Raw genomic sequence first — 16,822 nt, 5'->3', positions numbered from 1 at the left:
CTAGCTTCTTGAAACTTGACACAATAAAGTAGTTTCACGTTCTATCTCTACGTTTTGTTTCCTCTTGATGTAGCCCTAAGCAGTTACTGGCGGGAAACACTTTCATGGAAAGGGGTTGCCAAGCTTCCTAAAATTACGAATCTCCAGAAATCTCAGCAAATATTTTTTCACCCAAACTGGATGATACTTTCAGGTAATGATCAGTACACTAAGGCGACTTGGTTCCCCAAATTTCGTTCTTCTATGTTGAAGCGTTCGTTTCCAGTAACAGTTTGAATTTTTAGGTTTCACTCTGTTTTCTCCTATATTGATAGATGTATTTGGAACTCTAAATCCAACACGGTTTGTGCTGGCTTCTTGAAACATGACACAATAAAGTAGTTTCACGTTCTATCTCTATGTTTTGTTTCCTCTTGATGTAGCCCAATGCAGTGACTGGCGAGAAACACTTTCATGGAAAGGGGTTGCCAGGCTTCCCAAAATTACGAATCTCCAGAAATCTCAGCAAATATTTTTTCACCCAAACTGGATGATACTTTCAGGTAATGATCAGTACACTAAGGCGACTTGGTTCCCCAAATTTCGTTCTTCTATGTTGAAGCGTTCGTTTCCAGTAACAGTTTGAATTTTTAGGTTTCACTCTGTTTTCTCCTATATTGATAGATGTATTTGGAACTCTAAATCCAACACGGTTTGTGCTAGCTTCTTGAAACATGACACAATAAAGTAGTTTCACGTTCTATCTCTATTTTTGTTTCCTCTTGATGTAGCCCAATGCAGTGACTGGCGAGAAACACTTTCATGGAAAGGGGTTGCCAGGCTTCCCAAAATTACGAATCTCCAGAAATCTCAGCAAATATTTTTTCACCCAAACTGGATGATACTTTCAGGTAATGATCAGTACACTAAGGTGACTTGGTTCCCCAAATTTCGTTCTTCTATGTTGAAGCGTTCGTTTCCAGTAACAGTTTGAATTTTTAGGTTTCACTCTGTTTTCTCCTATATTGATAGATGTATTTGGAACTCTAAATCCAACAGGGTTTGTGCTAGCTTCTTGAAACTTGACACAATAAAGTAGTTTCACGTTCTATCTCTACGTTTTGTTTCCTCTTGATGTAGCCCTAAGCAGTTACTGGCGGGAAACACTTTCATGGAAAGGGGTTGCCAAGCTTCCTAAAATTACGAATCTCCAGAAATCTCAGCAAATATTTTTTCACCCAAACTGGATGATACTTTCAGGTAATGATCAGTACACTAAGGCGACTTGGTTCCCCAAATTTCGTTCTTCTATGTTGAAGCGTTCGTTTCCAGTAACAGTTTGAATTTTTAGGTTTCACTCTGTTTTCTCCTATATTGATAGATGTATTTGGAACTCTAAATCCAACACGGTTTGTGCTGGCTTCTTGAAACATGACACAATAAAGTAGTTTCACGTTCTATCTCTATGTTTTGTTTCCTCTTGATGTAGCCCAATGCAGTGACTGGCGAGAAACACTTTCATGGAAAGGGGTTGCCAGGATTCCCAAAATTACGAATCTCCAGAAATCTCAGCAAATATTTTTTCACCCAAACTGGATGATACTTTCAGGTAATGATCAGTACACTAAGGCGACTTGGTTCCCCAAATTTCGTTCTTCTATGTTGAAGCGTTCGTTTCCAGTAACAGTTTGAATTTTTAGGTTTCACTCTGTTTTCTCCTATATTGATAGATGTATTTGGAACTCTAAATCCAACACGGTTTGTGCTAGCTTCTTGAAACATGACACAATAAAGTAGTTTCACGTTCTATCTCTATTTTTGTTTCCTCTTGATGTAGCCCAATGCAGTGACTGGCGAGAAACACTTTCATGGAAAGGGGTTGCCAGGCTTCCCAAAATTACGAATCTCCAGAAATCTCAGCAAATATTTTTTCACCCAAACTGGATGATACTTTCAGGTAATGATCAGTACACTAAGGCGACTTGGTTCCCCAAATTTCGTTCTTCTATGTTGAAGCGTTCGTTTCCAGTAACAGTTTGAATTTTTAGGTTTCACTCTGTTTTCTCCTATATTGATAGATGTATTTGGAACTCTAAATCCAACAGGGTTTGTGCTAGCTTCTTGAAACTTGACACAATAAAGTAGTTTCACGTTCTATCTCTATGTTTTGTTTCCTCTTGATGTAGCCCTAAGCAGTTACTGGCGGGAAACACTTTCATGGAAAGGGGTTGCCAAGCTTCCTAAAATTACGAATCTCCAGAAATCTCAGCAAATATTTTTTCACCCAAACTGGATGATACTTTCAGGTAATGATCAGTACACTAAGGCGACTTGGTTCCCCAAATTTCGTTCTTCTATGTTGAAGCGTTCGTTTCCAGTAACACTTTGAATTTTTAGGTTTCACTCTGTTTTCTCCTATATTGATAGATGTATTTGGAACTCTAAATCCAACAGGGTTTGTGCTAGCTTCTTGAAACTTGACACAATAAAGTAGTTTCACGTTCTATCTCTACGTTTTTTTTCCTCTTGATGTAGCCCTAAGCAGTAACTGGCGAGAAACACTTTCATGGAAAGGGGTTGCCAAGCTTCCTAAAATTACGAATCTCCAGAAATCTCAGCAAATATTTTTTCACCCAAACTGAATGATACATTCAGGTAATGATCAGTACACTAAGGCGACTTGGTTCCCCAAATTTCGTTCTTCTATGTTGAAGCGTTCGTTTGCAGTAACACTTTGAATTTTTAGGTTTCACTCTGTTTTCTCCTATATTGATAGATGTATTTGGAACTCTAAATCCAACACGGTTTGTGCTAGCTTCTTGAAACTTGACACAATAAAGTAGTTTCACGTTCTATCTCTATGTTTTGTTTCCTCTTGATGTAGCCCTAAGCAGTGACTGGCGAGAAACACTTTCATGGAAAGGGGTTGCCAGGCTTCCCAAAATTACGAATCTCCAGAAATCTCAGCAAATATTTTTTCACCCAAACTGGATGATACTTTCAGGTAATGATCAGTACACTAAGGCGACTTGGTTCCCCAAATTTCGTTCTTCTATGTTGAAGCGTTCGTTTCCAGTAACAGTTTGAATTTTTAGGTTTCACTCTGTTTTCTCCTATATTGATAGATGTATTTGGAACTCTAAATCCAACACGGTTTGTGCTAGCTTCTTGAAACTTGACACAATAAAGCAGTTTCACGTTCTATCTCTATGTTTTGTTTCCTCTTGATGTAGCCTTAAGCAGTGACTGGCGAGAAACACTTTCAAGGAAAGGGGTTGCCAAGCTTCCTAAAATTACGAATCTCCAGAAATCTCAGCAAATATTTTTTCACCCAAACTGGATGATACTTTCAGGTAATGATCAGTACACTAAGGCGACTTGGTTCCCCAAATTTCGTTCTTCTATGTTGAAGCGTTCGTTTCCAGTAACAGTTTGAATTTTTAGGTTTCACTCTGTTTTCTCCTATATGGATAGATGTATTTGGAACACTAAATCCAACACGGTTTGTGCTAGCTTCTTGAAAGTTGACACAATAAAGTAGTTTCACGTTCTATCTCTACGTTTTGTTTCCTCTTGATGTAGCCCTAAGCAGTTACTGGCGGGAAACACTTTCATGGAAAGGGGTTGCCAAGCTTCCTAAAATTACGAATCTCCAGAAATCTCAGCAAATATTTTTTCACCCAAACTGGATGATACTTTCAGGTAATGATCAGTACACTAAGGCGACTTGGTTCCCCAAATTTCGTTCTTCTATGTTGAAGCGTTCGTTTCCAGTAACAGTTTGAATTTTTAGGTTTCACTCTGTTTTCTCCTATATTGATAGATGTATTTGGAACTCTAAATCCAACACGGTTTGTGCTGGCTTCTTGAAACATGACACAATAAATTAGTTTCACGTTCTATCTCTATGTTTTGTTTCCTCTTGATGTAGCCCAATGCAGTGACTGGCGAGAAACACTTTCATGGAAAGGGGTTGCCAGGCTTCCCAAAATTACGAATCTCCAGAAATCTCAGCAAATATTTTTTCACCCAAACTGGATGATACTTTCAGGTAATGATCAGTACACTAAGGCGACTTGGTTCCCCAAATTTTGTTCTTCTATGTTGAAGCGTTCGTTTCCAGTAACAGTTTGAATTTTTAGGTTTCACTCTGTTTTCTCCTATATTGATAGATGTATTTGGAACTCTAAATCCAACACGGTTTGTGCTGGCTTCTTGAAACATGACACAATAAAGTAGTTTCACGTTCTATCTCTATGTTTTGTTTCCTCTTGATGTAGCCCAATGCAGTGACTGGCGAGAAACACTTTCATGGAAAGGGGTTGCCAGGCTTCCCAAAATTATGAATCTCCAGAAATCTCAGCAAATATTTTTTCACCCAAACTGGATGATACTTTCAGGTAATGATCAGTACACTAAGGCGACTTGGTTCCCCAAATTTCGTTCTTCTATGTTGAAGCGTTCGTTTCCAGTAACAGTTTGAATTTTTAGGTTTCACTCTGTTTTCTCCTATATTGATAGATGTATTTGGAACTCTAAATCCAACACGGTTTGTGCTGGCTTCTTGAAACATGACACAATAAAGTAGTTTCACGTTCTATCTCTATGTTTTGTTTCCTCTTGATGTAGCCCCATGCAGTGACTGGCGAGAAACACTTTCATGGAAAGGGGTTGCCAGGCTTCCCAAAATTACGAATCTCCAGAAATCTCAGCAAATATTTTTTCACCCAAACTGGATGATACTTTCAGGTAATGATCAGTACACTAAGGCGACTTGGTTCCCCAAATTTCGTTCTTCTATGTTGAAGCGTTCGTTTCCAGTAACAGTTTGAATTTTTAGGTTTCACTCTGTTTTCTCCTATATTGATAGATGTATTTGGAACTCTAAATCCAACAGGGTTTGTGCTAGCTTCTTGAAACTTGACACAATAAAGTAGTTTCAAGTTCTATCTCTACGTTTTGTTTCCTCTTGATGTAGCCCTAAGCAGTTACTGGCGGGAAACACTTTCATGGAAAGGGGTTGCCAAGCTTCCTAAAATTACGAATCTCCAGAAATCTCAGCAAATATTTTTTCACCCAAACTGGATGATACTTTCAGGTAATGATCAGTACACTAAGGCGACTTGGTTCCCCAAATTTCGTTCTTCTATGTTGAAGCGTTCGTTTCCAGTAACAGTTTGAATTTTTAGGTTTCACTCTGTTTTCTCCTATATTGATAGATGTATTTGGAACTCTAAATCCAACACGGTTTGTGCTGGCTTCTTGAAACATGACACAATAAAGTAGTTTCACGTTCTATCTCTATGTTTTGTTTCCTCTTGATGTAGTCCAATGCAGTGACTGGCGAGAAACACTTTCATGGAAAGGGGTTGCCAGGCTTCCCAAAATTACGAATCTCCAGAAATCTCAGCAAATATTTTTTCACCCAAACTGGATGATACTTTCAGGTAGTGATCAGTACACTAAGGCGACTTGGTTCCCCAAATTTCGTTCTTCTATGTTGAAGCGTTCGTTTCCAGTAACAGTTTGAATTTTTAGGTTTCACTCTGTTTTCTCCTATATTGATAGATGTATTTGGAACTCTAAATCCAACACGGTTTGTGCTAGCTTCTTGAAACATGACACAATAAAGTAGTTTCACGTTCTATCTCTATGTTTTGTTTCCTCTTGATGTAGCCCAATGCAGTGACTGGCGAGAAACACTTTCATGGAAAGGGGTTGCCAGGCTTCCCAAAATTACGAATCTCCAGAAATCTCAGCAAATATTTTTTCACCCAAACTGGATGATACTTTCAGGTAATGATCAGAACACTAAGGCGACTTGGTTCCCCAAATTTCGTTCTTCTATGTTGAAGCGTTCGTTTCCAGTAACAGTTTGAATTTTTAGGTTTCACTCTGTTTTCTCCTATATTGATAGATGTGTTTGGAACTCTAAATCCAACAGGGTTTGTGCTAGCTTCTTGAAACTTGACACAATAAAGTAGTTTCACGTTCTATCTCTACGTTTTGTTTCCTCTTGATGTAGCCCTAAGCAGTTACTGGCGGGAAACACTTTCATGGAAAGGGGTTGCCAAGCTTCCTAAAATTACGAATCTCCAGAAATCTCAGCAAATATTTTTTCACCCAAACTGGATGATACTTTCAGGTAATGATCAGTACACTAAGGCGACTTGGTTCCCCAAATTTCGTTCTTCTATGTTGAAGCGTTCGTTTCCAGTAACAGTTTGAATTTTTAGGTTTCACTCTGTTTTCTCCTATATTGATAGATGTATTTGGAACTCTAAATCCAACACGGTTTGTGCTGGCTTCTTGAAACATGACACAATAAAGTAGTTTCACGTTCTATCTCTATGTTTTGTTTCCTCTTGATGTAGCCCTAAGCAGTGACTGGCGAGAAACACTTTCATGGAAAGGGGTTGCCAGGCTTCCCAAAATTACGAATCTCCAGAAATCTCAGCAAATATTTTTTCACCCAAACTGGATGATACTTTCAGGTAATGATCAGTACACTAAGGCGACTTGGTTCCCCAAATTTCGTTCTTCTATGTTGAAGCGTTCGTTTCCAGTACCAGTTTGAATTTTTAGGTTTCACTCTGTTTTCTCCTATATTGATAGATGTATTTGGAACTCTAAATCCAACACGGTTTGTGCTAGCTTCTTGAAACTTGACACAATAAAGTAGTTTCACGTTCTATCTCTATGTTTTGTTTCCTCTTGATGTAGCCTTAAGCAGTGACTGGCGAGAAACACTTTCATGGAAAGGGGTTGCCAAGCTTCCTAAAATTACGAATCTCCAGAAATCTCAGCAAATATTTTTTCACCCAAACTGGATGATACTTTCAGGTAATGATCAGTACACTAAGGCGACTTGGTTCCCCAAATTTCGTTCTTCTATGTTGAAGCGTTCGTTTCCAGTAACAGTTTGAATTTTTAGGTTTCACTCTGTTTTCTCCTATATTGATAGATGTATTTGGAACTCTAAATCCAACACGGTTTGTGCTGGCTTCTTGAAACATGACACAATAAAGTAGTTTCACGTTCTATCTCTATGTTTTGTTTCCTCTTGATGTAGCCCTAAGCAGTGACTGGCGAGAAACACTTTCATGGAAAGGGGTTGCCAGGCTTCCCAAAATTACGAATCTCCAGAAATCTCAGCAAATATTTTTTCACCCAAACTGGATGATACTTTCAGGTAATGATCAGTACACTAAGGCGACTTGGTTCCCCAAATTTCGTTCTTCTATGTTGAAGCGTTCGTTTCCAGTAACAGTTTGAATTTTTAGGTTTCACTCTGTTTTCTCCTATATTGATAGATGTATTTGGAACTCTAAATCCAACAGGGTTTGTGCTAGCTTCTTGAAACATGACACAATAAAGTAGTTTCACGTTCTATCTCTATGTTTTGTTTCCTCTTGATGTAGCCCAATGCAGTGACTGGCGAGAAACACTTTCATGGAAAGGGGTTGCCAGGCTTCCCAAAATTATGAATCTCCAGAAATCTCAGCAAATATTTTTTCACCCAAACTGGATGATACTTTCAGGTAATGATCAGTACACTAAGGCGACTTGGTTCCCCAAATTTCGTTCTTCTATGTTGAAGCGTTCGTTTCCAGTAACAGTTTGAATTTTTAGGTTTCACTCTGTTTTCTCTTATATTGATAGATGTGTTTGGAACTCTAAATCCAACACGGTTTGTGCTAGGTTCTTGAAACTTGACACAATAATGTAGTTTCACGTTCTATCTCTATGTTTTGTTTCCTCTTGATGTAGCCTTAAGCAGTGACTGGCGAGAAACACTTTCATGGAAAGGGGTTGCCAAGCTTCCTAAAATTACGAATCTCCAGAAATCTCAGCAAATATTTTTTCACCCAAACTGGATGATACTTTCAGGTAATGATCAGTACACTAAGGCGACTTGGTTCCCCAAATTTCGTTCTTCTATGTTGAAGCGTTCGTTTCCAGTAACAATTTGAATTTTTAGGTTTCACTCTGTTTTCTCCTATATTGATAGATGTATTTGAAACTCTAAATCCAACAGGGTTTGTGCTAGCTTCTTGAAACTTGACACAATAAAGTAGTTTCACGTTCTATCTCTACGTTTTGTTTCCTCTTGATGTAGCCCTAAGCAGTAACTGGCGAGAAACACTTTCATGGAAAGGGGTTGCCAAGCTTCCTAAAATTACGAATCTCCAGAAATCTCAGCAAATATTTTTTCACCCAAACTGAATGATAGTTTCAGGTAATGATCAGTACACTAAGGCGACTTGGTTCCCCAAATTTCGTTCTTCTATGTTGAAGCGTTCGTTTGCAGTAACACTTTGAATTTTTAGGTTTCACTCTGTTTTCTCCTATATTGATAGATGTATTTGGAACTCTAAATCCAACAGGGTTTGTGCTAGCTTCTTGAAACTTGACACAATAAAGTAGTTTCACGTTCTCTCTCTATGTTTTGTTTCCTCTTGATGTAGCCCTAAGCAGTGACTGGCGAGAAACACTTTCATGGAAAGGGGTTGCCAGGCTTCCCAAAATTACGAATCTCCAGAAATCTCAGCAAATATTTTTTCACCCAAACTGGATGATACTTTCAGGTAATGATCAGTACACTAAGGCGACTTGGTTCCCCAAATTTCGTTCTTCTATGTTGAAGCGTTCGTTTCCAGTAACAGTTTGAATTTTTAGGTTTCACTCTGTTTTCTCCTATATTGATAGATGTATTTGGAACTCTAAATCCAACACGGTTTGTGCTAGGTTCTTGAAACTTGACACAATAAAGTAGTTTCACGTTCTATCTCTATGTTTTGTTTCCTCTTGATGTAGCCTTAAGCAGTGACTGGCGAGAAACACTTTCATGGAAAGGGGTTGCCAAGCTTCCTAAAATTACGAATCTCCAGAAATCTCAGCAAATATTTTTTCACCCAAACTGGATGATACTTTCAGGTAATGATCAGTACACTAAGGCGACTTGGTTCCCCAAATTTCGTTCTTCTATGTTGAAGCGTTCGTTTCCAGTAACAGTTTGAATTTTTAGGTTTCACTCTGTTTTCTCCTATATTGATAGATGTATTTGGAACACTAAATCCAACACGGTTTGTGCTAGCTTCTTGAAACTTGACACAATAAAGTAGTTTCACGTTCTATCTCTACGTTTTATTTCCTCTTGATGTAGCCCTAAGCAGTTACTGGCGGGAAACACTTTCATGGAAAGGGGTTGCCAAGCTTCCTAAAATTACGAATCTCCAGAAATCTCAGCAAATATTTTTTCACCCAAACTGGATGATACTTTCAGGTAATGATCAGTACACTAAGGCGACTTGGTTCCCCAAATTTCGTTCTTCTATGTTGAAGCGTTCGTTTGCAGTAACACTTTGAATTTTTAGGTTTCACTCTGTTTTCTCCTATATTGATAGATGTATTTGGAACTCTAAATCCAACACGGTTTGTGCTAGCTTCTTGAAACATGACACAATAAAGTAGTTTCACGTTCTATCCCTATGTTTTGTTTCCTCTTGATGTAGCCCAATGCAGTGACTGGCGAGAAACACTTTCATGGAAAGGGGTTGCCAGGCTTCCCAAAATTACGAATCTCCAGAAATCTCAGCAAATATTTTTTCACCCAAACTGGATGATACTTTCAGGTAATGATCAGTACACTAAGGCGACTTGGTTCCCCAAATTTCGTTCTTCTATGTTGAAGCGTTCGTTTCCAGTAACAGTTTGAATTTTTAGGTTTCACTCTGTTTTCTCCTATATTGATAGATGTATTTGGAACTCTAAATCCAACAGGGTTTGTGCTAGCTTCTTGAAACTTGACACAATAAAGTAGTTTCACGTTCTATCTCTACGTTTTGTTTCCTCTTGATGTAGCCCTAAGCAGTTACTGGCGGGAAACACTTTCATGGAAAGGGGTTGCCAAGCTTCCTAAAATTACGAATCTCCAGAAATCTCAGCAAATATTTTTTCACCCAAACTGGATGATACTTTCAGGTAAGGATCAGTACACTAAGGCGACTTGGTTCCCCAAATTTCGTTCTTCTATGTTGAAGCGTTCGTTTCCAGTAACAGTTTGAATTTTTAGGTTTCACTCTGTTTTCTCCTATATTGATAGATGTATTTGGAACTCTAAATCCAACACGGTTTGTGCTGGCTTCTTGAAACATGACACAATAAAGTAGTTTCACATTCTATCTCTATGTTTTGTTTCCTCTTGATGTAGCCCAATGCAGTGACTGGCGAGAAACACTTTCATGGAAAGGGGTTGCCAGGCTTCCCAAAATTACGAATCTCCAGAAATCTCAGCAAATATTTTTTCACCCAAACTGAATGATACTTTCAGGTAATGATCAGTACACTAAGGCGACTTGGTTCCCCAAATTTCGTTCTTCTATGTTGAAGCGTTCGTTTGCAGTAACACTTTGAATTTTTAGGTTTCACTCTGTTTTCTCCTATATTGATAGATGTATTTGGAACTCTAAATCCAACACGGTGTGTGCTAGCTTCTTGAAACTTGACACAATAAAGTAGTTTCACGTTCTATCTCTATGTTTTGTTTCCTCTTGATGTAGCCCTAAGCAGTGACTGGCGAGAAACACTTTCATGGAAAGGGGTTGCCAGGCTTCCCAAAATTACGAATCTCCAGAAATCTCAGCAAATATTTTTTCACCCAAACTGGATGATACTTTCAGGTAATGATCAGTACACTAACGCGACTTGGTTCCCCAAATTTCGTTCTTCTATGTTGAAGCGTTCGTTTCCAGTAACAGTTTGAATTTTTAGGTTTCACTCTGTTTTCTCCTATATTGATAGATGTATTTGGAACTCTAAATCCAACACGGTTTGTGCTAGCTTCTTGAAACTTGACACAATAAAGTAGTTTCACGTTCTATCTCTATGTTTTGTTTCCTCTTGATGTAGCCTTAAGCAGTGACTGGCGAGAAACACTTTCATGGAAAGGGGTTGCCAAGCTTCCTAAAATTACGAATCTCCAGAAATCTCAGCAAATATTTTTTCACCCAAACTGGATGATACTTTCAGGTAATGATCAGTACACTAAGGCGACTTGGTTCCCCAAATTTCGTTCTTCTATGTTGAAGCGTTCGTTTCCAGTAACAGTTTGAATTTTTAGGTTTCACTCTGTTTTCTCCTATATTGACAGATGTATTTGGAACTCTAAATCCAACACGGTTTGTGCTAGCTTCTTGAAACATGACACAATAAAGTAGTTTCACGTTCTATCTCTATGTTTTGTTTCCTCTTGATGTAGCCCAATGCAGTGACTGGCGAGAAACACTTTCATGGAAAGGGGTTGCCAGGCTTCCCAAAATTACGAATCTCCAGATATCTCAGCAAATATTTTTTCACCCAAACTGGATGATACTTTCAGGTAATGATCAGTACACTAAGGCGACTTGGTTCCCCAAATTTCGTTCTTCTATGTTGAAGCGTTCGTTTCCAGTAACAGTTTGAATTTTTAGGTTTCACTCTGTTTTCTCCTATATTGATAGATGTATTTGGAACTCTAAATCCAACACGGTTTGTGCTGGCTTCTTGAAACATGACACAATAAAGTAGTTTCACGTTCTATCTCTATGTTTTGTTTCCTCTTGATGTAGCCCAATGCAGTGACTGGCGAGAAACACTTTCATGGAAAGGGGTTGCCAGGCTTCCCAAAATTACGAATCTCCAGAAATCTCAGCAAATATTTTTTCACCCAAACTGGATGATACTTTCAGGTAATGATCAGTACACTAAGGCGACTTGGTTCCCCAAATTTCGTTCTTCTATGTTGAAGCGTTCGTTTCCAGTAACAGTTTGAATTTTTAGGTTTCACTCTGTTTTCTCCTATATTGATAGATGTATTTGGAACTCTAAATCCAACAGGGTTTGTGCTAGCTTCTTGAAACATGACACAATAAAGTAGTTTCACGTTCTATCTCTATGTTTTGTTTCCTCTTGATGTAGCCCAATGCAGTGACTGGCGAGAAACACTTTCATGGAAAGGGGTTGCCAGGCTTCCCAAAATTATGAATCTCCAGAAATCTCAGCAAATATTTTTTCACCCAAACTGGATGATACTTTCAGGTAATGATCAGTACACTAAGGCGACTTGGTTCCCCAAATTTCGTTCTTCTATGTTGAAGCGTTCGTTTCCAGTAACAGTTTGAATTTTTAGGTTTCACTCTGTTTTCTCTTATATTGATAGATGTGTTTGGAACTCTAAATCCAACACGGTTTGTGCTAGGTTCTTGAAACTTGACACAATAAAGTAGTTTCACGTTCTATCTCTATGTTTTGTTTCCTCTTGATGTAGCCTTAAGCAGTGACTGGCGAGAAACACTTTCATGGAAAGGGGTTGCCAAGCTTCCTAAAATTACGAATCTCCAGAAATCTCAGCAAATATTTTTTCACCCAAACTGGATGATACTTTCAGGTAATGATCAGTACACTAAGGTGACTTGGTTCCCCAAATTTCGTTCTTCTATGTTGAAGCGTTCGTTTCCAGTAACACTTTGAATTTTTAGGTTTCACTCTGTTTTCTCCTATATTGATAGATGTATTTGAAACTCTAAATCCAACAGGGTTTGTGCTAGCTTCTTGAAACTTGACACAATAAAGTAGTTTCACGTTCTATCTCTACGTTTTGTTTCCTCTTGATGTAGCCCTAAGCAGTAACTGGCGAGAAACACTTTCATGGAAAGGGGTTGCCAAGCTTCCTAAAATTACGAATCTCCAGAAATCTCAGCAAATATTTTTTCACCCAAACTGAATGATACTTTCAGGTAATGATCAGTACACTAAGGCGACTTGGTTCCCCAAATTTCGTTCTTCTATGTTGAAGCGTTCGTTTGCAGTAACACTTTGAATTTTTAGGTTTCACTCTGTTTTCTCCTATATTGATAGATGTATTTGGAACTCTAAATCCAACACGGTTTGTGCTAGCTTCTTGAAACTTGACACAATAAAGTAGTTTCACGTTCTCTCTCTATGTTTTGTTTCCTCTTGATGTAGCCCTAAGCAGTGACTGGCGAGAAACACTTTCATGGAAAGGGGTTGCCAGGCTTCCCAAAATTACGAATCTCCAGAAATCTCAGCAAATATTTTTTCACCCAAACTGGATGATACTTTCAGGTAATGATCAGTACACTAAGGCGACTTGGTTCCCCAAATTTCGTTCTTCTATGTTGAAGCGTTCGTTTCCAGTAACAGTTTGAATTTTTAGGTTTCACTCTGTTTTCTCCTATATTGATAGATGTATTTGGAACTCTAAATCCAACACGGTTTGTGCTAGCTTCTTGAAACTTGACACAATAAAGTAGTTTCACGTTCTATCTATGTTTTGTTTCCTCTTGATGTAGCCTTAAGCAGTGACTGGCGAGAAACACTTTCATGGAAAGGGGTTGCCAAGCTTCCTAAAATTACGAATCTCCAGAAATCTCAGCAAATATTTTTTCACCGAAACTGGATGATACTTTCAGGTAATGATCAGTACACTAAGGCGACTTGGTTCCCCAAATTTCGTTCTTCTATGTTGAAGCGTTCGTTTCCAGTAACAGTTTGAATTTTTAGGTTTCACTCTGTTTTCTCCTATATTGATAGATGTATTTGGAACACTAAATCCAACAGGGTTTGTGCTAGCTTCTTGAAACTTGACACAATAAAGTAGTTTCACGTTCTATCTCTACGTTTTATTTCCTCTTGATGTAGCCCTAAGCAGTTACTGGCGGGAAACACTTTCATGGAAAGGGGTTGCCAAGCTTCCTAAAATTACGAATCTCCAGAAATCTCAGCAAATATTTTTTCACCCAAACTGGATGATACTTTCAGGTAATGATCAGTACACTAAGGCGACTTGGTTCCCCAAATTTCGTTCTTCTATGTTGAAGCGTTCGTTTGCAGTAACACTTTGAATTTTTAGGTTTCACTCTGTTTTCTCCTATATTGATAGATGTATTTGGAACTCTAAATCCAACACGGTTTGTGCTAGCTTCTTGAAACATGACACAATAAAGTAGTTTCACGTTCTATCCCTATGTTTTGTTTCCTCTTGATGTAGCCCAATGCAGTGACTGGCGAGAAACACTTTCATGGAAAGGGGTTGCCAGGCTTCCCAAAATTACGAATCTCCAGAAATCTCAGCAAATATTTTTTCACCCAAACTGGATGATACTTTCAGGTAATGATCAGTACACTAAGGCGACTTGGTTCCCCAAATTTCGTTCTTCTATGTTGAAGCGTTCGTTTCCAGTAACACTTTGAATTTTTAGGTTTCACTCTGTTTTCTCCTATATTGATAGATGTATTTGGAACTCTAAATCCAACACGGTTTGTGCTAGCTTCTTGAAACTTGACACAATAAAGTAGTTTCACGTTCTATCTCTAGATATTGTTTCCTCTTGATGTAGCCCTAAGCACTTACTGGCGGGAAACACTTTCATGGAAAGGTGTTGCCAAGCTTCCTAAAATTACGAATCTCCAGAAATCTCAGCAAATATTTTTTCACCCAAACTGGATGATACTTTCAGGTAATGATCAGTACACTAAGGCGACTTGGTTCCCCAAATTTCGTTCTTCTATGTTGAAGCGTTCGTTTCCAGTAACAGTTTGAATTTTTAGGTTTCACTCTGTTTTCTCCTATATTGATAGATGTATTTGGAACTCTAAATCCAACACGGTTTGTGCTGGCTTCTTGAAACATGACACAATAAAGTAGTTTCACGTTCTATCTCTATGTTTTGTTTCCTCTTGATGTAGCCCAATGCAGTGACTGGCGAGAAACACTTTCATGGAAAGGGGTTGCCAGGCTTCCCAAAATTACGAATCTCCAGAAATCTCAGCAAATATTTTTTCACCCAAACTGGATGATACTTTCAGGTAATGATCAGTACACTAAGGCGACTTGGTTCCCCAAATTTCGTTCTTCTATGTTGAAGCGTTCGTTTCCAGTAACAGTTTGAATTTTTAGGTTTCACTCTGTTTTCTCCTATATTGATAGATGTATTTGGAACTCTAAATCCAACAGGGTTTGTGCTAGCTTCTTGAAACTTGACACAATAAAGTAGTTTCAAGTTCTATCTCTACGTTTTGTTTCCTCTTGATGTAGCCCTAAGCAGTTACTGGCGAGAAACACTTTCATGGAAAGGGGTTGCCAAGCTTCCTAAAATTACGAATCTCCAGAAATCTCAGCAAATATTTTTTCACCCAAACTGGATGATACTTTCAGGTAATGATCAGTACACTAAGGCGACTTGGTTCCCCAAATTTCGTTCTTCTATGTTGAAGCGTTCGTTTCCAGTAACACTTTGAATTTTTAGGTTTCACTCTGTTTTCTCCTATATTGATAGATGTATTTGGAACTCTAAATCCAACAGGGTTTGTGCTAGCTTCTTGAAACTTGACACAATAAAGTAGTTTCAGGTTCTATCTCTACGTTTTGTTTCCTCTTGATGTAGCCCTAAGCAGTAACTGGCGAGAAACACTTTCATGGAAAGGGGTTGCCAAGCGTCCTAAAATTACGAATCTCCAGAAATCACAGCAAATATTTTTTCACCCAAACTGAATGATACTTTCAGGTAATGATCAGTACACTAAGGCGACTTGGTTCCCCAAATTTCGTTCTTCTATGTTGAAGCGTTCGTTTGCAGTAACACTTTGAATTTTTAGGTTTCACTCTGTTTTCTCCTATATTGATAGATGTATTTGGAACTCTAAATCCAACACGGTTTGTGCTAGCTTCTTGAAACTTGACACAATAAAGTAGTTTCACGTTCTATCCCTACGTTTTGTTTCCTCTTGATGTAGCCCTAAGCAGTGACTGGCGAGAAACACTTTCATGGAAAGGGGTTGCCAGGCTTCCCAAAATTACGAATCTCCAGAAATCTCAGCAAATATTTTTTCACCCAAACTGGATGATACTTTCAGGTAATGATCAGTACACTAAGGCGACTTGGTTCCCCAAATTTCGTTCTTCTATGTTGAAGCGTTCGTTTCCAGTAACAGTTTGAATTTTTAGGTTTCACTCTGTTTTCTCCTATATTGATAGATGTATTTGGAACTCTAAATCCAACACGGTTTGTGCTAGCTTCTTGAAACTTGACACAATAAAGTAGTTTCACGTTCTATCTCTATGTTTTGTTTCCTCTTGATGTAGCCTTAAGCAGTGACTGGCGAGAAACACTTTCATGGAAAGGGGTTGCCAAGCTTCCTAAAATTACGAATCTCCAGAAATCTCAGCAAATATTTTTTCACCCAAACTGGATGATACTTTCAGGTAATGATCAGTACACTAAGGCGACTTGGTTCCCCAAATTTCGTTCTTCTATGTTGAAGCGTTCGTTTCCAGTAACAGTTTGAATTTTTAGGTTTCACTCTGTTTTCTCCTATATTGATAGATGTATTTGGAACTCTAAATCCAACACGGTTTATGCTGGCTTCTTGAAACATGACACAATAAAGTAGTTTCACGTTCTATCTCTATGTTTTGTTTCCTCTTGATGTAGCCTTAAGCAGTGACTGGCGAGAAACACTTTCATGGAAAGGGGTTGCCAGGCTTCCCAAAATTACGAATCTCCAGAAATCTCAGCAAATATTTTTTCACCCAAACTGGATGATACTTTCAGGTAATGATCAGTACACTAAGGCGACTTGGTTCCCCAAATTTCGTTCTTCTATGTTGAAGCGTTCGTTTCCAGTAACAGTTTGAATTTTTAGGTTTCACTCTGTTTTCTCCTATATTGATAGATGTATTTGGAACTCTAAATCCAACACGGTTTGTGCTAGCTTCTTGAAACATGACACAATAAAGTAGTTTCACGTTCTATCTCTATGTTTTGTTTCCTCTTGATGTAGC

Source organism: Spermophilus citellus (genome assembly GCF_964194105.1).
Source record: "Spermophilus citellus genome assembly, chromosome: 11".
Taxonomy (NCBI): domain Eukaryota; kingdom Metazoa; phylum Chordata; class Mammalia; order Rodentia; family Sciuridae; genus Spermophilus; species Spermophilus citellus.
Note: the sequence above shows the minus strand (reverse complement) of the source record.